General features: G+C 37.8%; 1 protein-coding gene across 7 annotated transcripts in view; it reads right to left on the bottom strand.

Annotated features, from left to right (window-relative positions):
• The window catches only part of PDLIM5 (PDZ and LIM domain 5), a 218,408-nt gene that overhangs the window by 127,676 nt on the left and 69,298 nt on the right, over positions 1 to 21,434 (bottom strand). The window lies entirely within an intron of this gene.

The raw sequence follows: 21,434 nt of genomic DNA, 5'->3' as shown, positions 1-21,434 counted from the left end.
TTTTTTTTTTTTTTTTTTTTTTTTTTTTTTTTTTTTTTTGAAGTTCTAAGAACTAATGTAATTTGCTCATAGTCTTAGAGCTAGTAAGTGATGAAGTCAGGATTAGAACTCTGAATTTTCTGATTGGTCTCACTAAACAAGAAAAACAAGTCTATGCTGCTGTCAAAGTAGTGAGATGCCTTTTCTCCTGATGGCGTTAACCATGGCAAGTAACTCCAGTTTTTGCATTCAGAAAATTCCTCAATGAGTCTTATACACCCTACTTACAAAAACAGACACTAAGCAACAACAACAACAAAACTTAGCCAGGTGTGAAGTCACAACTAATTAATAAAAGACTAGATATCATACAGGCAATGCCTCAAAACAGATCATCTACAAATAAAGCACAATACAGCAGCATGGAGTCACAGTGTGATGGTGGAGAGGACAGCTCATAGTCATGAATTCACTACTCGGTCAAATAATCTTCCTGAGAAATGGCGATGCTAAAAGTCTGTATCTGTAATTGGTTGAATGGTTATGTCCATGTGAATGTTACCTATTTGGAAAAGCAGTCTTGCAGATATAATTAAGTTAAAGATCTTGAGAGATCATCTTAGATTACCGAACAGACCCTAAATCCAATGACAAATGGCCTCATAAGAGACAGAACTGGAGAAGACACACACAAAGAGAAAGAGGTAAAGTGATCACGAAGGCAGAGACTGGAGTAAGGTAGCCATCAGGAATGCCAACAACCACCTGAAGCTGAAAAGAAACAAGGAAAGAGTCTTTGTAGAGCTTCCAAAAGGAGTACAACCCTTCCACCATCTTGATTTCTGACTTCTGGCCTCTAAAACTAGGAAAGAGTAAATAGCTGTTGTTTTAAGCACCCCAATTGTGGTAATCTGTTCCATCAGCCACAGGATACTAATATAGTACCAAAAAATAGTGTTGAAAAGCTTTGATGAGACAGTGTATTCAAAGCACCCTTGATCTATAAGTACACAATAAATATTAACAATTACTATTAATGAATTAATATATACGAGGGGCAGTCATTCTACATGCAAACATCTGCTTTTGCATTTTTCCAGAGTAGAAAGTATACATATTTCTTTCCTTACTATAAAATGAATTACTAAAACGTATTTGGTACCCTACTAAAAATATCTTAAAAATTAGCAGTTGTAAACGTTAAGCTTTGTTTCTAGAAAACACAAATGATTTTCTCATTTATTTCACTCTTTTAGACTAAAGCTAACTTTATCAGAAGTCTTGGAAAAAGGACCATCCACTCCTAACTTATTTATATAGATTAAATAAAAGATATTTGAGATCATTGGAAATAGTCTGAATTATAAAAACAGGGTAAATGGTTTAACAAAAAAAGGAAAAAGATCCATTGACCAAATATTACTTCAGTGAGGGCATAGTTACGAAGCACAATGATTTCTTCTTCTAACTCAAAGAATTAGACACTTAAGGAGACCATGAAGTGTACTGAGCAGGTGGCCCTCAAAACCTTCTCTTGCTCAGAAGGTAAGATCTATCACTGAAACCTCCTTCCCCGTTCTCTGCAAAGCTACTGCCTACCAAAAACTGGTAGGCAAATGAGAAGTAAATGTAAACCCTTTCTAAATACAAACCAACTTTAAGGTCCAAAATGCAGGATTTCTGATTTGTGTTCAGGCAAAGAGAACACTCTCATTTTAAATTCCATCTCTGACTCCATTCAGTTGTCAAAACAGTAGATAAGGAGCCCCTGGTTGGCTCAGTCTGTTGAGCATCCGACTCCTGATTTCAGCTCAGGTCCTGGTGATTTCATGGTTAGTGGGATTGAGCTTCACTGTCTGCGTGGAGCCTACCTGGGATTCTCTCTCTCTCTGCTCCTCCCTGGCTTGCACACACATGCTCTCTCTCTAATAAATAAATAAACATTAAAAAAAAAAAAAAAAAGCAAAACAGTACATTATCCTCTTAGGACTGTCTTTGCTGCATCCCAAAGGGTTGCGATTGTTGTGTTTTCATTTTCATTTGTTTCCATATATTTTTTGATTTCTTCTTTAATTGCCTGGTTGACACCCATTCATTCTTTAGTAGGATGTTCTTTAACTTCCGTGCATTTGGAGATTTTCCAAACTTTTTCCTGTGGTTGATTTCAAGTTTCATAGCATGTGATCTGAAAATGTGCATGGTATGATCTCAATTCTTTTATATTTATTGAGGGCTGTTTTGTGCCCCAGTATGTGCTCTATCTTGGAGAATGTTCCATGTGCACTCGAGACAAATGTATATTCTGCTGCTTTTGGATGAAAAGTTCTGAATATATCTGTGATGTCCATCTGGTCCAGTGTATCATTCAGGGTCATTGTTTCTTTATTGATTTTCTGCCTTGATGATATGTGCACTGTTGTAAGTGGAGTATTAAAGTCCCTTGCAATTATCACATTTTTATCAATAATATTGCTAATGTTTGTAATTGTTTTATATATCTGGGTGCTTCCAAATTGGGTGCATAAACATTTATAATTGTTAGCTCTTCTTGACGGATAGACCCTTCTATCCATATGATTATGGATTATATGCTATATGCCCTTGTTACAGCCTTTAGTTTAAAATCTAGTTTGTCTGATATAAGTATGGCAACGCCAGCTTTCTTTTGACTGCCAGTAGCATGATAGTTGGTTCTCCACCCCTCACTTTCAATCTGAAGGTGTCCTCAGGTCTAAAATGAGTCTCTTGTAGGGGCACCTGGGTGGCTCATTCGGTTAAGCGTCTGACTTCAGCTCAGGTCATTATCTCACAGTTTGTGAGTGCAAGCCCCACGTCAGGCTCTGTGATGACAGCTCAGAGCCTGGAGCCTGCTTCAGATTCTGTGTCTCCCTCTCTCTTTGACCTTCCCCCACTCACACTCTGTCTCTGTCTGTCTCTCTCTCAAGAATAAATAAACATTAAAAAAATTTCTTTTCAAATGAGTCTCTTATAGACAGCAAATAGATGGGTCTTGTTTTTTTTATCCATTCTGATTTTAACCATTCCACCGTCTTTTGATTGGGGCATTTAGTCCATTTACATCCATTGTTATTATTGAAAGATATGGATTTAGGATCATTGTGTTATCTGTAGGTTTCATGTTTGTAGTGATGTCTCTGGTCCTTTGTGGTCTTTGCAACATTCAACAAAAAACCAGTAGATTAAAAGGGTACAAGAAGTAAGAGAGAACTGCAGTCCTCTCCCCTAACCAGGGCACCTGCCACACATGAGAACAAAAGGTGAAGAAGTAGAACTTGGAGACTATGACCCTGTTATGGCACAGTGTATGCCACTCAATGGTAAAGTAGCCCAAAGAGTATCAAGTTAGAAGCAATGAGACACTGACTCTAACTCCCAGGAGAGAAGCTGAGCTGGAGGGACAGAAGGTGTGTCCTTCGTGAGCCCCTTCCAGGTAGGCAGAAAAGATGCCTATGGAAGTTCTGTTCTCACCATGGGCAGAGGCAGTAGAAAGGAGAATGAATTACCTCCCTCCCTAGCTGGTGATAGTTGGTTGGACAAAAGAAGGAGATGGGTTTATAATCAAGATCTAAAAATGCAGACATTAAAGTTATAGCTCCCGAGGGAGGGATAGACCATGTGGAGCTGCCACACAAAACTGTTCTTGCCATTCTGTGCTACAATTTAGTATAGTTTTATTTAGCATCACAAACTTGTGCACATTAGTCTCACTCATTGCTTCTGTACATTGTTTGCTTTCATTTCTTAATTCTTAATAAAAGTATTTTTAGGAAATGTTCACCCTCATATGCTGTATTCAGTTCAACAAACACTTCAGCACAAACCATGAACAAGTCTGTGGGAAAGGTCAGTACATACTACTGTAAACAAGACAGGCATGGCCTTTGCCCTTAGGAACTTACAATCCAGTAGCAGATGTGAATGAAGTTTTACATTCACTAATGAGATTTTTTTTTTGCCTCTTAAAACCAAATGTTGGGAAATCTGGAAGAGGTGAATGTGTGTATGTGTTAGGGGACACTAAGTTTTCTATACCCCTAAATCTAGAATATGCCATGGCTCTATGAGGGGCCCAGCTCTGATATTTAAGGAAACCAGGAAGCTGCAGACCTTACCAGCTCAAATAAACGTATCTCGATGGCTTTAGAAACACAGATGGAAAATGAAGTACATGGTCAAATGAACATGGCTCTCTCAGAAGTCTTTATCATTCTGCTCACACTAACTTGAATTACAAGTACTGTATTTAGCTGTAGTATTCATACAACATCAAACAGTCCTTTTATGGCAGGGACGAGGGTTTTTTGTGTTTGTTTTTTTTTGTTGTTGTTGTTTTGTTTTTTGTAACTGTACGGGAATTAATGAATTTTAATCCCAACTAAAAACCTGACAAATAGTCATTAAGGGAATGAGTAAATCAGTGTTACTAAGTGGAAAGAAGCAGAGAGAAAAACTAAGCAAAAGAAACAGAACCGAGTTTAAAATGGGAGATAAACAACAGAAAAGAGACAGTGAGGCATGGATCAGGACAGCTGCTCCTCAGAAAGTTCCTCAACCAGTTTGGAACTTCCAGCTCTCACCATCAGGGCTTCCTCCCCCCAACTCTCTCCTCACTCAGGCCTCTATTCCTTCCCACCCAACTGGTCTCCTTCCTTCCCAGCCCTACACATTTATTTACACACAGCCAGAATAGCTGGGCTTGTAATCCTGGAGAATGACCTTAGGCATTGTTTTCCTCCATTTCCTTATCTTAATAGGAAAATAATAATAGCATCCATACCTCACAAAGTTCTTAAAGTTTATTTATTTGAGAGAGAGAGACAGACAGACAGACAGACAGCCAGGGAGGGACAGAGAGAAAGGGAGACAGAGAATCCCAAGCAGGCTCTCTGTTGTCAGCGCAGAGCCCAATGCAGGGCTCAAACTCATGAAGGATCAGACACCTCACAAAATTCATGAAATGATTAAATGAGTTATATGTAAAGCATTTAAAAGAATGCCTAATTTAAAGCACCTGCTCAATAAACACTATTATTATTACATTTATTATTGTATTTCAAAACCACTCTTCAATAGTTTCCCATTAACTAAGAATCAAAATTCAAAAGTTTACTTATAGCAGCTGTGATCTTTTATAATCTGAACCTTTCACCTTCTAATTATCTCCTATTCTTCCTGTTCTCTCAAGAACTACATTTCAGCCATAGTGAACTGCTAACAACTTCTCAGAAAGGAGCGGCTTTGCTCAAGCTGTCCTCTCTGCCTAGAATGCCTTCTTTTCTCCCATTACTGACCACAGGTTAAGCCCCTATTCTATACTCTAGCTTCAGCTCATGCACTATCTGGTAGGACATTTTCTCTGCCTCTTTCAGACTCTTTCTCCATGTTCCAGATGCTTCTTGTATATATCCACATTTTGACAACCATCAACCTGGATTATAAAAATGTCTGTTTCACCCCATTAGGGCTTTCCTGAACTAAGACATACATTAATTTCTCCACCTATTCCCTGACCCTAGCACAGTCACTGGCACACCACTGTAATTAAATACATGCTTGCAGAAGAGAGGGAGGAAAAAAGGGTGCCTTCTCTTTGGTACATCATGGCCTCAGCAGCCCCAATCTTCCCCTACATTTCTCCATTGTTCGTAAGTCCTTTTCTTTAGCCAACAAATTCAGTCGGCAGCACATACACAGTTCTACACCACAAAGGAAGTGGGAGGTATGAATTATATACAGACACATGTGCATTAAGTCTGAGTCACAGAAAACTTAGTTCATCTCACACTCATTCGCATTTTGCTAAGGTTTTTACTATCCTTTCAAGCTTCTTAGTTCAAGCTTGATCCCAACCTCCACCCTAGCTCATCTCATCCGATTCCTGGGAAAATTGAGTACTTTTGGCACTAAATCATAAATTGCTCTATATTTTAGTCATGGAATCACTCTCAACGAAGGTCTCTTTTCTAAGATCATGGAAAACTTTCTTAGTGCCCTTAGTCTAAAAAATCCTTCCTTTTCAGAACTTCAAACTTCAGGTGACTGAAAAATGCTGTTTTTCCTACCATCATCATTCATTCATGGCGGGGGGATGGGGGGGTGGCAGGGGCAGTGAAATCTGTACCTCAGTATTTTTAAGGTCTCTATGTCCACTGAAACTAACATACACTTTTTTCCTATTTCTGTAGTTCAAGTGCATATAGTTTATTCAAGCTCCAGACATGTGTAATTAGCAAAGGACAGTTGGACACCTTAGAGACATGTGGAGGGATTTTAAGGCTTTAAAGAAAGAAAGAAATGCAGGAAGATGAACTTAAAGTAGGAGAAAAGGTTAGAGAAAACGGAAAATATATTGGCTACTTTCGGAGTAATGATATTTGGTAATACCAACTTGCCACTAAATCCAGCATATTTCCTCTCCTCAGTATAAGATGCAGATAAGATACCTAAAAGAACACTGTAGTCAGAGCACCAAATAGATGAAAAACAGAGTAGAGCAGAGTGAGGAGGCACACTGGCTGGCAAGCTGAATTCATGGGCTAACGCCTGCCTGCTCTTCCTTTTCTCCTCTGCTGCACAACTCCAATCCCAGCGGCACCCCTGTCACAGAGTTGTCACTGTAGGTTTTTTTTTTTTTTTTTTTGGTAGGTATTTTTTAAAACAGATCAAAAAGAAACTCTGAAGCATAAATAGAGGCAAATGGTGAAAGGAGACTAAGAGTACTACTGGCTGACAGCTAGAGCTGCTTTCTCTAAAATGCTATGAATTCTCTGTCCCTGAACTCAGCCATGCATTGTAATTCAACTGAAAAACTGTTTCGCAGATGAAGATATTATTAAAGCTGCTTTAATAAATCCGGAGAATGCATATGTTGGAGCTGCTAAAGGAATGAACGAGGTAATATTACTGCCAGAATACGGTGAGAGCTCCTGAAAACACAAATTTTTCAAAGAACACTGACTTCTTACTAATATTTTCCATGGAATTTGGAATTACTGGAATATCAAACAAATGTCTCCATAAGTACCTCTTTCTCTGCCTCCTATGGAACGAATTTTATGCCAAAAACTCTTATTGTGGTATATTTGGAATAGTAAAATGAACATTTAGACAACGGGCATTATGATGACTACACAGTAAGAATATTTTCTTAATTCCTTTATTTAAAGAGACAGTGTGATGTTGTAGAATGATCTACAACATCATTAGAGGTAAACAGACCTGAGCTTGAATTCTGGCTTATTTACATACAAGTTGTGTGAGTTTGAAGTACAGTATTTACTCACCCTCTTTGTAAAGTGGGGTGATAATATCTGTCACAATAATTGCTATGAAGACTAAATGACTAAAGTGTATGAAGTTCCAAGCCCAATAACTTGTTAAGATTAAGAATTTAAAATGCTAGTTTCCAAAAAAATAGCCAGAACTAATACATGAAGTCAGCAAAGTCAAAGGATATAAAATCAATGTACAAAAGTCTGTTGCATTTCTATACGCCAATAACAAAGTAGCAGAAAAAGAAAACAAGGAATTGATCCCACTGATAATTGTATCAAAAACCATAAGGTACCTAGGAATAAACCTAACCAAAGAGGCAAAAGATCTGTACTCTGAAAATTATAGAACACTTACGAAAGAAACTAGAGGACACAAAGAAATGGAAAAACATTCCATGCTCATGGACTAGAAGAACAAACATTGTTAAAATGTCTATACTGCCCAAAGCAGTCTACACATTTAATGCAATCCCTATCAAAATACACCAGCATTTTTCACAGAGCTAGAACAAACAATCCTAAAATTTGTATGAAACCACTTAAGACCCCAAATAGACAAAGCAACCCTGAAAACGAAAAGCAAATCTGGAGGCTAGCACAAACACAGACACATAGATCAATGGAACAGAATAGAAAAGTCAGAAATGGACCCACAACTAAATGGTCAACTCATCTTTGAGAAGCAGGAAAGCATATCCAATGGAAAAACGACAGTCTCTTCTGCAAAGAGTGATGGGAAAACTGGACAACAACATGCAGAAGAATGAAACTGGACCACTTTCCTACACTACACACAAAAATAAATTCAAAATGGATGAAAGACCTAAACGTGAGACAGGAAATCATCAAAATCCTATAGGAGAACATAGGCAGCAACCTCTTTGACCTCAGGCGCAGCAACTTCTTACTACACAAGTCACCGGGAGCAAGGAAAACAAAAGCAAACATGAACTACTGGGACTTCATCAAGATAAAAAACTTCTGCACAGCTAAGGAAATAATCAAGAAAATGAAAGGTAGCCTACTGAATGGGAGAAGATATCTGCAAATGACATACTGATAAAGGGTTAGTATCCAAAATCTATAAAGAACTTACAAAATCTAATATCCAATAATCCAGTTAAGAAATGGGCAGAAGTCATGAATAGACACTTTTCCAAAGAAGATATCCAGATGGCTAACAGATACATGAAAAGATGCTCAACATTACTAATCATCAGGGAAATACAAATCAAAACTACAATGAGATACCATCTTACACCAGTCAGAATGGCTAAAATTAACAACTCAGGAAACAACAGATGTTGGTAAAGATGCAGAGAAAGGAGAATTCTCTTACATTGTTGGTGGGAATGAAAACTGGTGCAACAACTCTAGAAAACAGTATGGACGTTCCTCAAAAAGTTAAAAATAGAACTACCCTACAATGCAACAATTCCACTACTCAGCATTTACCCAAAGCATTTACAAAATACAGATTTGAAGGGCTACGTGTACCTGATGTTTATAGCAGCATTACCAACAAGAGCCTAACTGTGGAAACAGCCCAAAAGTCCACTGACTGATGAACTGATGAAGAAGAGGCTATATATATATATATATATATATACACATAAATTCTTTTTTTTTTTTTAACGTTTATTTATTTTTGAGACAGAGAGAGACAGAGCATGAACGGGGGAGGGGCAGAGAGAGAGGGAGGCACAGAATCGGAAGCAGGCTCCAGGCTCTGAGCCATCAGCCCAGAGCCCGACGCGGGGCTCGAACTCACAGACCGCGAGATTGTGACCTGAGCTGAAGTCGGACGCTTAACCGACTGAGCCACCCAGGCGCCCCTATATATATATATGTGTGTGTGTGTGTGTGTGTGTGTGTGTGTATACTTATATATATATATACACACACACACATATACATACACAATGGTATATTACTCAGCCATAAAAAAGAATGTAATCTTGCCATTTGCAACATGGATGGAGTTACAGTGTATTATGCTAAGTGAAATAAGTCAGTCAGAGAAAGTCAAATAATGTATGATTTAACTCATAATTGGAATTTCGCAAACAAAACAGATGCACATATGGGAAGAAAGAAAAAAAGAGAAAGGGAAGCAAACCATTAAGACTTTTTAAAAAAATTTGTTTACATTTATTTATTTTTGAGAGAGAGACAGAGCACAAGTAGGGGGAGGAGCAGAGAGAGGAGACAGAATCTGAAGTAGGCTCCAGGCTCTGAGCTGCCAGCACAGAGCCCGACGCGGTGCTCAAACTCACAAATCATGAGATCACGACCTGAACGGAAGTTGGACACTTAACCGACTGAGCCACCCAGGCGCCTCACCATTAAGAGACGCTTAATGATAGAGAACAAACTGAGGTTGGTGGAGGGAGGTGGGTGGGGAGATGGGCTAGATGGGTGATGGGCATTAAGGAGGGTACTTGTTGGGATGAGTACTGGATGTTATATGTCAGTGATGAATCACTAAATTCTACTCCTGAAACCAGTTATATAACCACTATATGTTAACCAGAATTTTAAATGACAATTTGGGGGAAAAAATAAAAATAAATAAATAAAATGCTAGCTTTTTTTTTTTTTTAATATCCTTCACTTACCCAATCCCTACTGTGTGCTAAGAAACAAGACTGCATCTTCCAGCTTCCCTAGCAACTTTAACAGTTTTTATATCAGATATCTCAGAAGAAAAACTATTAACTAAAGTTCTTAGAAACATGAATATTGTTATAACCTATTAAGCCTCTTTAAAGGAATAGATAAAAAATAAACTATTTTCTGCATAATACCAAAATAATTTCAACTGTAAATATTATATAGCAACAGAAACTACATGCAAATAATAAAAAACAGCACAGCCAAGTTGCAATAAAGGAGCAATTTGCATTGATCCTTTGGAGATAATTCTTTGGCTCACTAATAGCAAATAGGCTTCTTACCAGAAAATTAAATCTACATGAACATTACAGAATCTATGAAATATGGGAAAGAGATATTGTACATTTCAGTGTGTCAAAGAGATTAAAATCCTATTTTGAAAGAGGCAATTAACAAGCTTATCTTTCAAATACAAAAATACTTTTCTTAGTTTTAAGAATAATTTGGTAACCAAACATATTCTCAGGATAACAAAAATATTCTAAAATAATAATCCACTATTTCAAAGCAGAGTCTATATAACATAATTCCAGTAAAACAAAAGAACCTGGAAAGTCCCTCATATTCATTGTAACAGGATGAATTACACAGGAAAACAGTGCTATAAACTTAAGAGGTCACTGAATTCAGAATTATCATCTATGGAGTTTTACCATAATTCAGAAATAAACTCTTGCTGTATTACTCAAGAAATTAAAACCCATACCCAAAAATAGATGAACGAAGGACTATTGTTATGCATTTAAACTGTTAATAAGGGAACACGGAACACGGTTGGTAAAAAAAGAAAAAAAAAATTAGGACTAGTAACATTTAGAAACCTGTGTATAAAGCTGGTTTACTGTGAAAATGCAGGCTTTAAAATACATTAAAGAAAAAGTAAGCCACAAAGTTGGACAGTATAAGTAATCTGCCACATATGTGTTTTGCACAATCAGTCCAGTTTACTTTTCACCTCACATAAAGCCTAAGCTATTTCAATCTTTGAGACCACTAATAGCAACAACAGCCACTGGAAACAGTTGGGAATGACTTGAATTTCAACTGTTTCAAAAGTTCTTGATGCTATGGACAAAAATGTTTATTTGGAACCCCAAGGAGACTGCTGCCATTAAATACACAAGAATGACCAGACTGTCACTCTATCTCACTATTAACTTATGAATTGTTTCTAAATTTATCTGGCAAAAGTAGCACAAATTACTATAACTTAAAGGCAGCATTCTCTACAACGAAAGGCAATCAATATTTTTTGAAGTATCTTCTAAGTCCAAGCCGCTCTGGATGGTTCAGTCAGTTAAGCATCTGACTTCGGCTCAGGTCATGATCTCACCGTTCATGAGTTCAAGCCCTGCATAGTGCTCTCTGCTGACAGCTCAGAGCCTGGAGCCTGCCACGGATTCTGTGTCTCCCCCTCTCTCTGCCCCTCCCCTGCTTGTGCGCGCTCTCTCTCTCTCTCTCTCTCTCTCTCTCAAAAATAAATTTAAAGATATTTTTAAAAAAGTAAAAACATTTAAAACTCTGAAATTAAGCTTATTTCTTTCTTAAAATGATAATGAAGCTCAATTTGGTAGAATACAATGTGGAAGAATTGTGGTCCATCCTATCTGCTAATAAGCAGGTGTGACCAGGAGAATCTTCGCAAGCTTCTCTGCTCCTTCAACTGTCCTACTATGTTTGTCTCTTTCTCTCCCCACTCTCATGCTCTCTCTCATCAGACTTGCCTTCCCCGGATGCTCTGCTTATGACTTGGTCTCTCTACTTTCAGATGGCTTGAAATTTTTTTGGCCAGTAGTTCCCAATCTTTGAATCACAATTGGAAGCAGCTGGAGGTAACTGGCACACAGTTTTAAGTTTTCACAAGTGAGTCATAAATTCATCTGTGTCCTAAGCACTAAGCTTAAAGTCTGCTTAAATCATGCATATATTTCAATTTTAAAATAAATGTAGATTCTTGTACATAAATGTAAAAGTCTTCCTCTTCACTTAAAATTGCAATACAATATAAAATCTGCAATTACTAAAACTACAATTACTACCTTAATACAATATTTATGAAATCTGTGGTTACTAAAAATACAATTATTATCTTAATGTGATGGGGGAAGGGTTACCCATAAAATATTTGACATTAAAAGGGGGGTGGAGGGGAAGGTCCTTATTTAAGTTTAGAAACCAGTGCTCCATACAGTGAGCTCCTTGAAGGCAGATGTGAGGACTTCCTTTTTATCTTCAGTGATCAGCACAAGTTTTCCATTAGTATATGCTAAACAAATGGATCTTAAACATTTCCCTTTAAGACCTAGGCATTATGACTGGGAGCTGTGTCTCTCCCACCATCATACCCCGGGGCCATGCTAATTTATTCTATTCTATTCAAGGTCTCAAGATATACACAAGTGCAACTTAACAGGTACTTAGAGAAGAAAGGTTCTGGCAAGGAATGAGTCTTTTGAATCTGGGTGATGGGGTAGAGGTGAGCCATTCACCAAGATCAGTGCAGCAGGGGATGCAAACTGGTGAGACAAGGTATAGAGCTCAGTTTTGAACAAGTTAAAAAGGCTGAGGAAATCTGTGGGACCTCCATGCGTGAAGCAGTTTCAGTGACACGAACGGAAGCAGAAGCGAGGCCACAGTAAGCAGAACAGCAAGGTGGGGGCGGGGGGAGGGTGGTGAAAGGAGAATGGAGTGTGGTCCAGCAGGCTAACAATCAGGACCATAGCTGTCTCTTTCCTCTTTCCTCATTTCACACCACTACAGTGACTTTTAGAATTACTCTTCAAGTTCTATTTTCTCTCATTTATCCTGTTTTCATTTCAAGCCCTCAGGTAGTAAAGTTACTGCAATACTTGCCTGACCGGTCTCCCTGCCTCTGTGTGTCTCTCCACCTTCTTCCAAGTAGTTTCACTGTATGTCGCTTCTCAGATAAAAACGTTTAATAAATACCTCAGTGTCTAAAGCCCTGAAAAGCACTATTCTAATCTACCTTTCCTTTTATCCCCAGCTCTGTTTCCAATTGGTCAACATGTTCATCCCAACACATGCCTGGGGACTGGCCACCTCTGCACCACCTCAGAGGGCATCTGTTCCTCCATCTGAGACACCCTCCTCATCATGAAAGCCTGGCCCAAGTTTCAGCACCCCAGGAAAGCCTTCCATCTGAATGGGATCCCTGCAGTAGCACTTCCTGTCTCTTCTTCTCCCAATGGATGGATAAAAATTCCTTAACAGCAGAAATCATAAACCACTCTCTTTATATCTACCCCTTATGGCTGCCAGTCAGAATGTAAACCTGGAGGAAAAGTCCAATTTTTCAAAACTTGGAACATTACGAGATTTTCAACCGAACTTAAGTAATTAATGTTTGTGCTGACAAAAGTTTATAAAAAATGATTTCTAAGAGTATCATAAAAACACAGTCCAAAAGTGAGTAATTTAACTTTATTTTAATATGTTACTCAGGACATTAAAGGAAATACACATGTATTTGGATGGGGGAGAGAGAACAAATCTCATTTTTTTGTTTGTCTGACTTAACCCACTCTGAAGAGAATAACGATCCCTACACCAAGGAGAACAAGAGGAATTAGCAGAATAAACATGACTAGGTGTGTACTGGTTTCTCTTCGCTGCCATAAATTATTGGTTCAGCCAATCACTGTGAACCAAAGCACTAGTTAGCTGGCGGGAAGCCTGTTTGTATCCACTGCACTGTTGTACAAAGCTTTAATACAAGTGCACAATCAAAAAATCACTCAGCAGGGGCACCTGGGTGGCTCGGTCTGTTGAGCATCTATCTGACTTTGGCCCAGGTCATGACCTCAGGGTTCTTGAGTTCAAGCCCAGCGCTGACAGTGCAGAACCTGCTTGGGATTCTCTCTCTCTCTCTCTCTCTCTCTCTCAAAAATAAACGAATATTTTTAAAAAATCACTCCTTGGACTAAACAATGTTTTTCTAACTCTTGTACGATTATCTTTCTGACTTTCTCACATAACTACCTACCAGACTGCCCTCGAATTTTCTCGCTTTCCCTCCAGTCACACCCATTTGGTTGCTAAGAAACAAAATAACGATGATCTCCAAGAACCATCATTACAATAGATACTATGATAATACTGACCATGAGGAAAGGAGGAGGGACAAAGGAGAAAAAACTTATCTCTATTATGCCCTTGGTTCTTTACACATGCTAATTCATTTAAACTTTATAAGAGCCCTAGAAGGCAATTATTACTATGCCCAATAACAAATGGCTAACTGAAACTCAGTTACATAACTTGCCTAAGATTACACAGCTAGAAAGTGGTGGAACCAAGGTTTGCCCCAACTTTGCCTCATTTCAAAGCCAGTGTTATTAATATTCCCCTTCTTTCTAGCTCTGTTTCATGGCCTTTTAAAAAAATTCTGCACAAACAATTCTACATATTAAAATTTTTCAATAAAGCTTTTTGATAATTTAACAGGTCTTTAGATGTATTATTTCCTAGGACTGTTTTCCCAAAGGATTACATATTGAAATAATTTTTCCTTCACAGGAATAAATAAGAGTTTTATTGCTAAGAACTAACCACACACTTTCGGGGCACCTGGGTGGCTCAGTCAGTTGAGCATCCGACTTTTGATTTTGGCTCAGGTCATGATCCTGGGGTTGTGAGATGGAACCCCATGTTGGGCTTGACGCTGAGTGTGGAGCCTTCTTAAGATTCTCTCTCTCTCTCTCTCTCTCTCTCTCTCTCTCCTGCTCCCCTGCTCACTCTCTCTCTCTCTCTCTCTCAAAAAAAAAAAAAAAAAGAACCACACACTTTCAAGATATAAAGCTCAAGGGGAAGAATTTCAAATTGCAAAATATACTCTGATCAACCAATAGTTACCAAATTTGTTGTCAAATTGCCACAGACTCTCAAAAAAAAATTAACTTGAGCCTTCAGGTTCATTTTCAACAATCTTTATCCCTACTGAAATGAAGGAAAGGGGATACAAGATAAATACCTCTCTTCTATGCCTTCTGACTTACTTGATAATTGACAGTTATCATTTCTTTTCCAAAGAGCAGAAAGCCAAAAATACATTTTTCAAAATTCCTGAATCCTTAGTTACCCATGGAATACACAGATAGAAGCCTGCTGAAGAACCAAGACTTCAAACTTTAACACAGAAATAAATTAGCAAATATAGTCAACAGAGCTATAAACTTAGGAGGGAAAATTAAAAGATCACATTCTGATTTAGGACAGGCAACCATACACACAAGTCAGCATCCAAATGAATACCCCTGTCTAGTGGCCCACTAAACTACTTAGCCTCCTTTTTTAAATTTTCCTTTCATTCTAATATATAGGGTCTATGAAACACCTAGAAAATAAGTAAAATATTACTTACAGATGGGGTGCCTGGATGGCTCAGTCAGTTAATTGTCTGATTTCAGTTCATATATACATATATATATCACTTCTAGAATACCGATCCACAGGTGAGAGTGAAAATGAAAAGTACCGTTTTGGATAGAGCTGCTATTGCTTACCAGTGAAAGAGTCAAAAAGCTACCCTCCTGTGTTACTAATCTGTCTTATCAAATTGTATTAGGATAGTGGAGTCATTAAGTCCATTGCTACAACAAAGAAGGTGGGGAGGGCATAGATTTTGAACTGACCTGGGTTTGTTACGTAAATCACATAAACTCTTGAAGCCATAATGTACTCATCTGAAAAATGGAAAGTTAATTCCTTCCTTGATGGATTCATATGAGGATTAAATTATATTTTTTTAAAAGTACTGCACAAAAGAGACGTCAATGCATGCTTGTCTTCCCTTTTTCTAAGGTGCACTGCTAATTTTAGTGATGGGGCTAGGGGTGACGTGATCAGACTTAGCCCTTCTGAGAAAGAGTCATCCTCCCACTTGAGATTTAAAAAACAAAACTAAAACCAATACAAGCAAACAAACAAAAAAACAGTAAAACCTAAACTGTAGAATATAAATTAGAAAAGCATGTGAAATATCAACGTGCAATTCCAATGAAAAGATAATCCAACTAAATATTTTCTAATTCACACGAATTAAAATATCCCAAATAGAGAACTGAAAACCTTGATTTAAAAAAAATACTTTCTAAACTCTTGCCTCTATGCTATTATTGAAAGAGCAAAGTGGAACCCATAAAGCTAACAGTAATAAAACATTAGGCAATCCATTAAAATGAAACAAAAGAAGGCTAATAGTTTCAGTCTGGTACAACAGCTACTTTTTTCTTTTTTCTTGTAACTCAGTGAGCCTATTAAATTATTCCAATCTGTCATTCATTAGTAGTAGTTACTGGACCTCTGACAATTTTTTGTTGTTGTTTGAAGGATGAGGAAAAGGGGAGGAGAAAAGAGAGTACATCAATATTTTTCAAAATTTAATCCTTCTAGATCTTTCACTTCCAATCATAGTAAGTTATACACAAAATAAAGTCTAAGCAACAAAAAAAACCACAGACCTGTCACTACCAGTATTGTGAGAAACAAGGAAGACTTAAAAAACAATATATGTTCTCTGTGATTCTGAGAGGATTAAACACATAAAATAAGGACAAATATAGAAAATATTTTTTTTTATGATTAAATGCTGTTTGAATATCCATCTGACCTACCTTTCACCTTAAAGTCAGCAGAATAGTACAAGTCACTTTGCTAACCTGGCACAGTTTAAGATAACTCCAATAAAGAAAGTCCAATTTCCTGATTCACTCAGCCAAAATAAGCAAACTTAAGTTAGTTTGATCTAATAGCAAGCTCTAGGGAACTTATCCATTTACAGCTGAAAAATCAGAACAAGAACCAGAATTTAAAGGAACTTAGAAATCACCCATGACCTCATTTTATAGTCAAGAAAATTAAGTACCAGAAGTTTAGTGACTTCCCCTAATTCATACAGTAAGTTAGTAGCAAGTTTATCTAAGTTATGCAAAGAATTATTGAAATAAAATGAAACAGTTAAAAACCTTATTCATAGAATCCAACTCTAATTTAGTTACTTAATAGTTATTGGACATCAAAGCTTTAGAAAGTAATTTTCTTCTTTTGTTAGCAGAAATGTATTTTAAAGGTAATCCACTTGGACTTGGATAAAAGTATAGGCCAAATGCAATTGATATAAGGACACTACTATTTGCCTAATTTCCCCAAGAGGAAAAATAATTTCAAATAGAACTTTTCACTGTCCGGTTGTAGTACTCTTAGAATTAGTTCCAGTTGCAGGGGGAACAAAAAGAAAAAGAAACTTCCACTCCTATTCCAAAGATAAAAGACAAATTAAAATGAAATCTTCCACACCTCTATATGCATTAGATACACAGAACACAGTGAATCAAGACTTATTTTTTTAGGATATCAAAGAGATCATATATTTGCCTTATTAAATATTCCAAAACTAGACTAGATAGAAAAAAAGTTACAAAATAACCTTAATCATAAGCAAGTATCTTTATCTTACTTTTTCTTATCTAAATCCTATTTTAGGATACTGAGGTTGGGCATAAAGAAAAGATAAATCAAATATATACACTATATATTTATTTAATAAATAGATACATATCAGTAGTACTTCATGCAAAAAATTTTCACAAAACAAGATTCCTGGTAACTTTAATTTCAAAAACAAAAATGGCTTTTCTCTTATATTCTCCCCCTGGGGATTCTTGGGTGGAGGTGAGCAGAACTCCACAGAAGTGGCAACCATCCAGTGTTTCCAGCGCTAGAAGGAAAAGGCAGCACAGCCACTGAGGGGACTTGGGGAGAAGCTTGCTCTCTCCTCTGTCTAGCCCCTGCTTCCAATAATGAAGTCATTTCCCAAACCTTGCTGGTAGGTCTGGCCAAGCACCAAAACTCTTCAAGGCTTTCTCACAATTTTTTTAGGTCCAGGAAAACTTAAATTTGATTACAAACATTACAGTGACCCATAAGGCTCTATGAGTTCTGTCCCATCTCAAGCCACTTTCCTGCTGCCTCTCTGATGTTACCTCTTACCAGTCTACCTTCACTCACTCTGCTCCAGGCAATCTGGCCTCCCAGGCAGGGCCATTGCACCACCTCTTTCCTCTGCCTGGGATACTCATGACCCAAATATCCAATAACCTCACCGAAGCTTTCCTAACCACTCTATTTTAACTTGCAATTCCTTACCCCTGCATTCCCTATCTCCCTTACGTGCTTTGTTTGTCCCCATAACACTTATCACCATGTAATATAATACATGCTTTTACTTACTTGTTTATCGTCTATCTCTGCTCACTCAAAGGTCAGCACTGTAAGAGCAGAGATTTTTGTCTGTTTCGTTCACTGCATGTCCCCAGCATCTATAACAATGCTTGGCACATAGTAAAAGCTCGAAACTATTTGTGGAATAAGCAAACGATTCCCAGTTTGGGAGTTAACGCTGGTATCCATCAAATATTAATTAGAGATTAAGAACACAAAACTATTCAAGATGTTGTTAAACACAAATAGTGCAAAAACCATGGTCTTTGCTTTCAAGGAGTCTAGCTGGAGAAGCAGAACTAATATATACATGGAGTAATTAGTTAATTATATAGACAGTATTAGGTACAACTATTAACTAATTAGATTTATTTGTATGACTCATGGAATGTGCCTTGTTATTCCTGGTTATACCTAGTATATAATTAAATGCTGAATCAAATGGTAGAAACTGGTCATCGGCATTCAGACGGGAAAAAAAAATGAATGAGTTGCAAAAGAAAAGACTATGGTAGATGAAGTCTGATGTGGGCTTTGTGGATGCAGAGACATGAGCTGGCATGTAGGTCGGTAGGCATCCCTGATAAAGTGAATTTCATGAGAGAGCAGCCAGGCAGGTGAAGGACAGTAAGGAACTAAATAAAATGATGGCATTCACTGATGAGTCGTGATGATCTGGGGAGGACAATCTGAGTCTAGATCATAGAGAGCCTAATCCTCTGAGCAAGAGGACTCAAGTCTAGAAGGAATCTCATAGCAAGTGCTGTATCCAGACTGGGTCCTCTGGAACCCTTCTACCAACTTGGTACAGCAACTAAGGAAATGCTAATGGTTCACACCAGCCACTTTCTGTGTAAACAAGAGAAACTACTTCCTACCCCTCCCCTGCATGCACTTTGCACACACATCCACAAACACACACATTTCCTCAACAACTGGTGGCCAATGTCTAACAAATCCAAGGGAAGGGAGACAAAAGCCCAATTCCCTTGCCTCAGGGCAAGACATCCTCTATAGTACGATTTTGTCCCCAAGCTCCCTCCCGGATCAAGCTAAGGCTAGATAACCCCTGAAACCACATTATTTGCTCATCTCAGTTTCCTCTTCTTCCCAATTCTGCTTTACTCACTCTGTTGTAACATTTCAAAAACCTTTCTTGATATATTACTTGTACAGGAATTCCACCTCAGGTTCTGCTTCAAGGAAAACTGGATTAAGAAAAGTCTATAAAGGGAAGTACTACATACTCACAAAGCAAAGTCCATGTTCATGAAGAAAAGAGTTACACAGCACAAATACTGTTGTAGGTCATTCAGTTTGGAAGGAGAATACAAAGCAGTCTGGTTGGTGATAGATGGAATAAAGAGGGTAAGGTGACTGGAAGCCAGTTAAGGATGCTCGTGTCAGTGTGCCTAAATGACTCACTTGGTTAAGCATCTGACTCTAAATTTCAGCTCAGGTCAAGATCTCACCACGGTGAGATCAAGCCCCGCATCGGGCTCTGCACCAATAGCACAGGGCCTACTTGGGATTCTCTTTCCCTCTCTCTGCCCCTCCCTCACTTGTGTGCGTGCGTTCTCTCTCTCTCTCTCTCTCTCTCTCTCTTGTCTCAAAATAAATAAAAAAACTTTTTTAAGTGGCTCAGTAGGTAGGTTAAGCATCTAACTTCGGTTCAGGTCATGATCTCACAGTTAGTGGGTTCGAGCCCGGCATCAGGCTCTGTGCTGACAGCTCGGAGCCTGGAGCCTGCTTCGGATTCTGTGTCTCCCTCTCTCTCTGCCCCTGCCTGTGCTCTGTCTCTCAAAAATAAATAAATAATAAAAAGGATGCTGCTGTCAGATTCAGAAATAAGTGGAAGGAAAACTATTTATTTGCTTTGAGAGAAGAGAGAACTTAAGAAGGGACTGGTGTATGTATAGGGAAGAATTGAAACTAACTCTTCAAAGTTTTATTTTTTCCTTGAAAGGCAAAAAAATATTTCTTCAGTAGTATGTCAATGTTAAACCATAAATTCTCTTAAATGTAAATCTCTTTTCAGGTTGACACTGCCTAACACAAGAAGTATTCAAAAACTTGAGAATTACAACAAATAACAATAGGACTCTAAAATTCTCTCTCATGTTTTGGGTCCCTGAATATCCATACTCACAAATATAAGATTATGCCGCATCTCCAAATGTTTATAACAACTCGTTAAATTCATAGTTAAGTAGCTTAAAAGAATCTTTATTAAAGGTCAGTAACAGATTACTTACATTGGAAATGCATCCAAACAAGGTAACATCTGGTTTTCATCTATTCTTAGGGGACCCAGAAGTATTTTCAACAGAAAATAAGACACTGGGTCCTGGGTCATTAAATAAGAAGGAGTGTAATGTGAAAATAATTAGGCTGATATGAAAGAAGGGATACACAGCCCAGGAAAAGAACTTATACTCTACATAAACTTTCAACTTCAGAATTTGAGAAACACCCATCACCATCTCTATTTATTTTATTTAGTTAATATCTCAGACAATTTAATCATCTTGGCTTCATGGTATCCTTCCAAAATTCATACTTTGTAAAAATGACTATAAACAAAAATGGCTACTTTTCATATAATTAGTAACAATAATTTTGTGTTATATGTCTCAGTACCTAGAACAGAAAGGACACTACAGAAATAGAACTTTTTAGCAAGGTTATTTTTCTCATTGACTCCTTTATATGCATTAAAATATATACCTAATAGCTATTGATATTTAAATACGAATAACCTTTGACCAAATAGTCCCCCCGAAATGAATTTCTCCCACCAAAAGAAAAGGGGGGGGGGGAGGGGCGAGGGGAGGAATGGTTACATCAAAGTAAATCTGTAAGTCTAAGTTCACAAAAATTTCTCCTATTCAGTTTTAAGACCAAACTGATACTCTTCCAGACAAGTACATAAAATTTAGCCTGTGTATAGCCTTTAAATAGTCCCAGGAGAGACTCCAAGGAAAAACGGTTCCATAGCCAAATACGTTTGGTACCACATGTTATTCCCCTCTTAAAAATTTATAATATACACAATAATTTATGGAAGCCTGAGACGTTTCAAGGAAGAAAATGGTGTCTTCCAAATTTTACAGAACTAGAGAATATGTCTGTAATCATCAAACACAAGACTTATTTAAAACCCTCCATACCCACCTTCCCCATAAGCCTAAAGGTTCAGAGCCATCAGTCAGTCACCTTCTCCCCACTCCCCTTCACCTTCCTTCC

Source organism: Panthera uncia, chromosome B1, assembly GCF_023721935.1.
Source record: "Panthera uncia isolate 11264 chromosome B1, Puncia_PCG_1.0, whole genome shotgun sequence".
Lineage (NCBI taxonomy): Eukaryota > Metazoa > Chordata > Mammalia > Carnivora > Felidae > Panthera > Panthera uncia.
The sequence above is the reverse complement of the archived record's forward strand: the minus strand, read 5'-3'. Positions and strand labels throughout refer to the sequence as shown.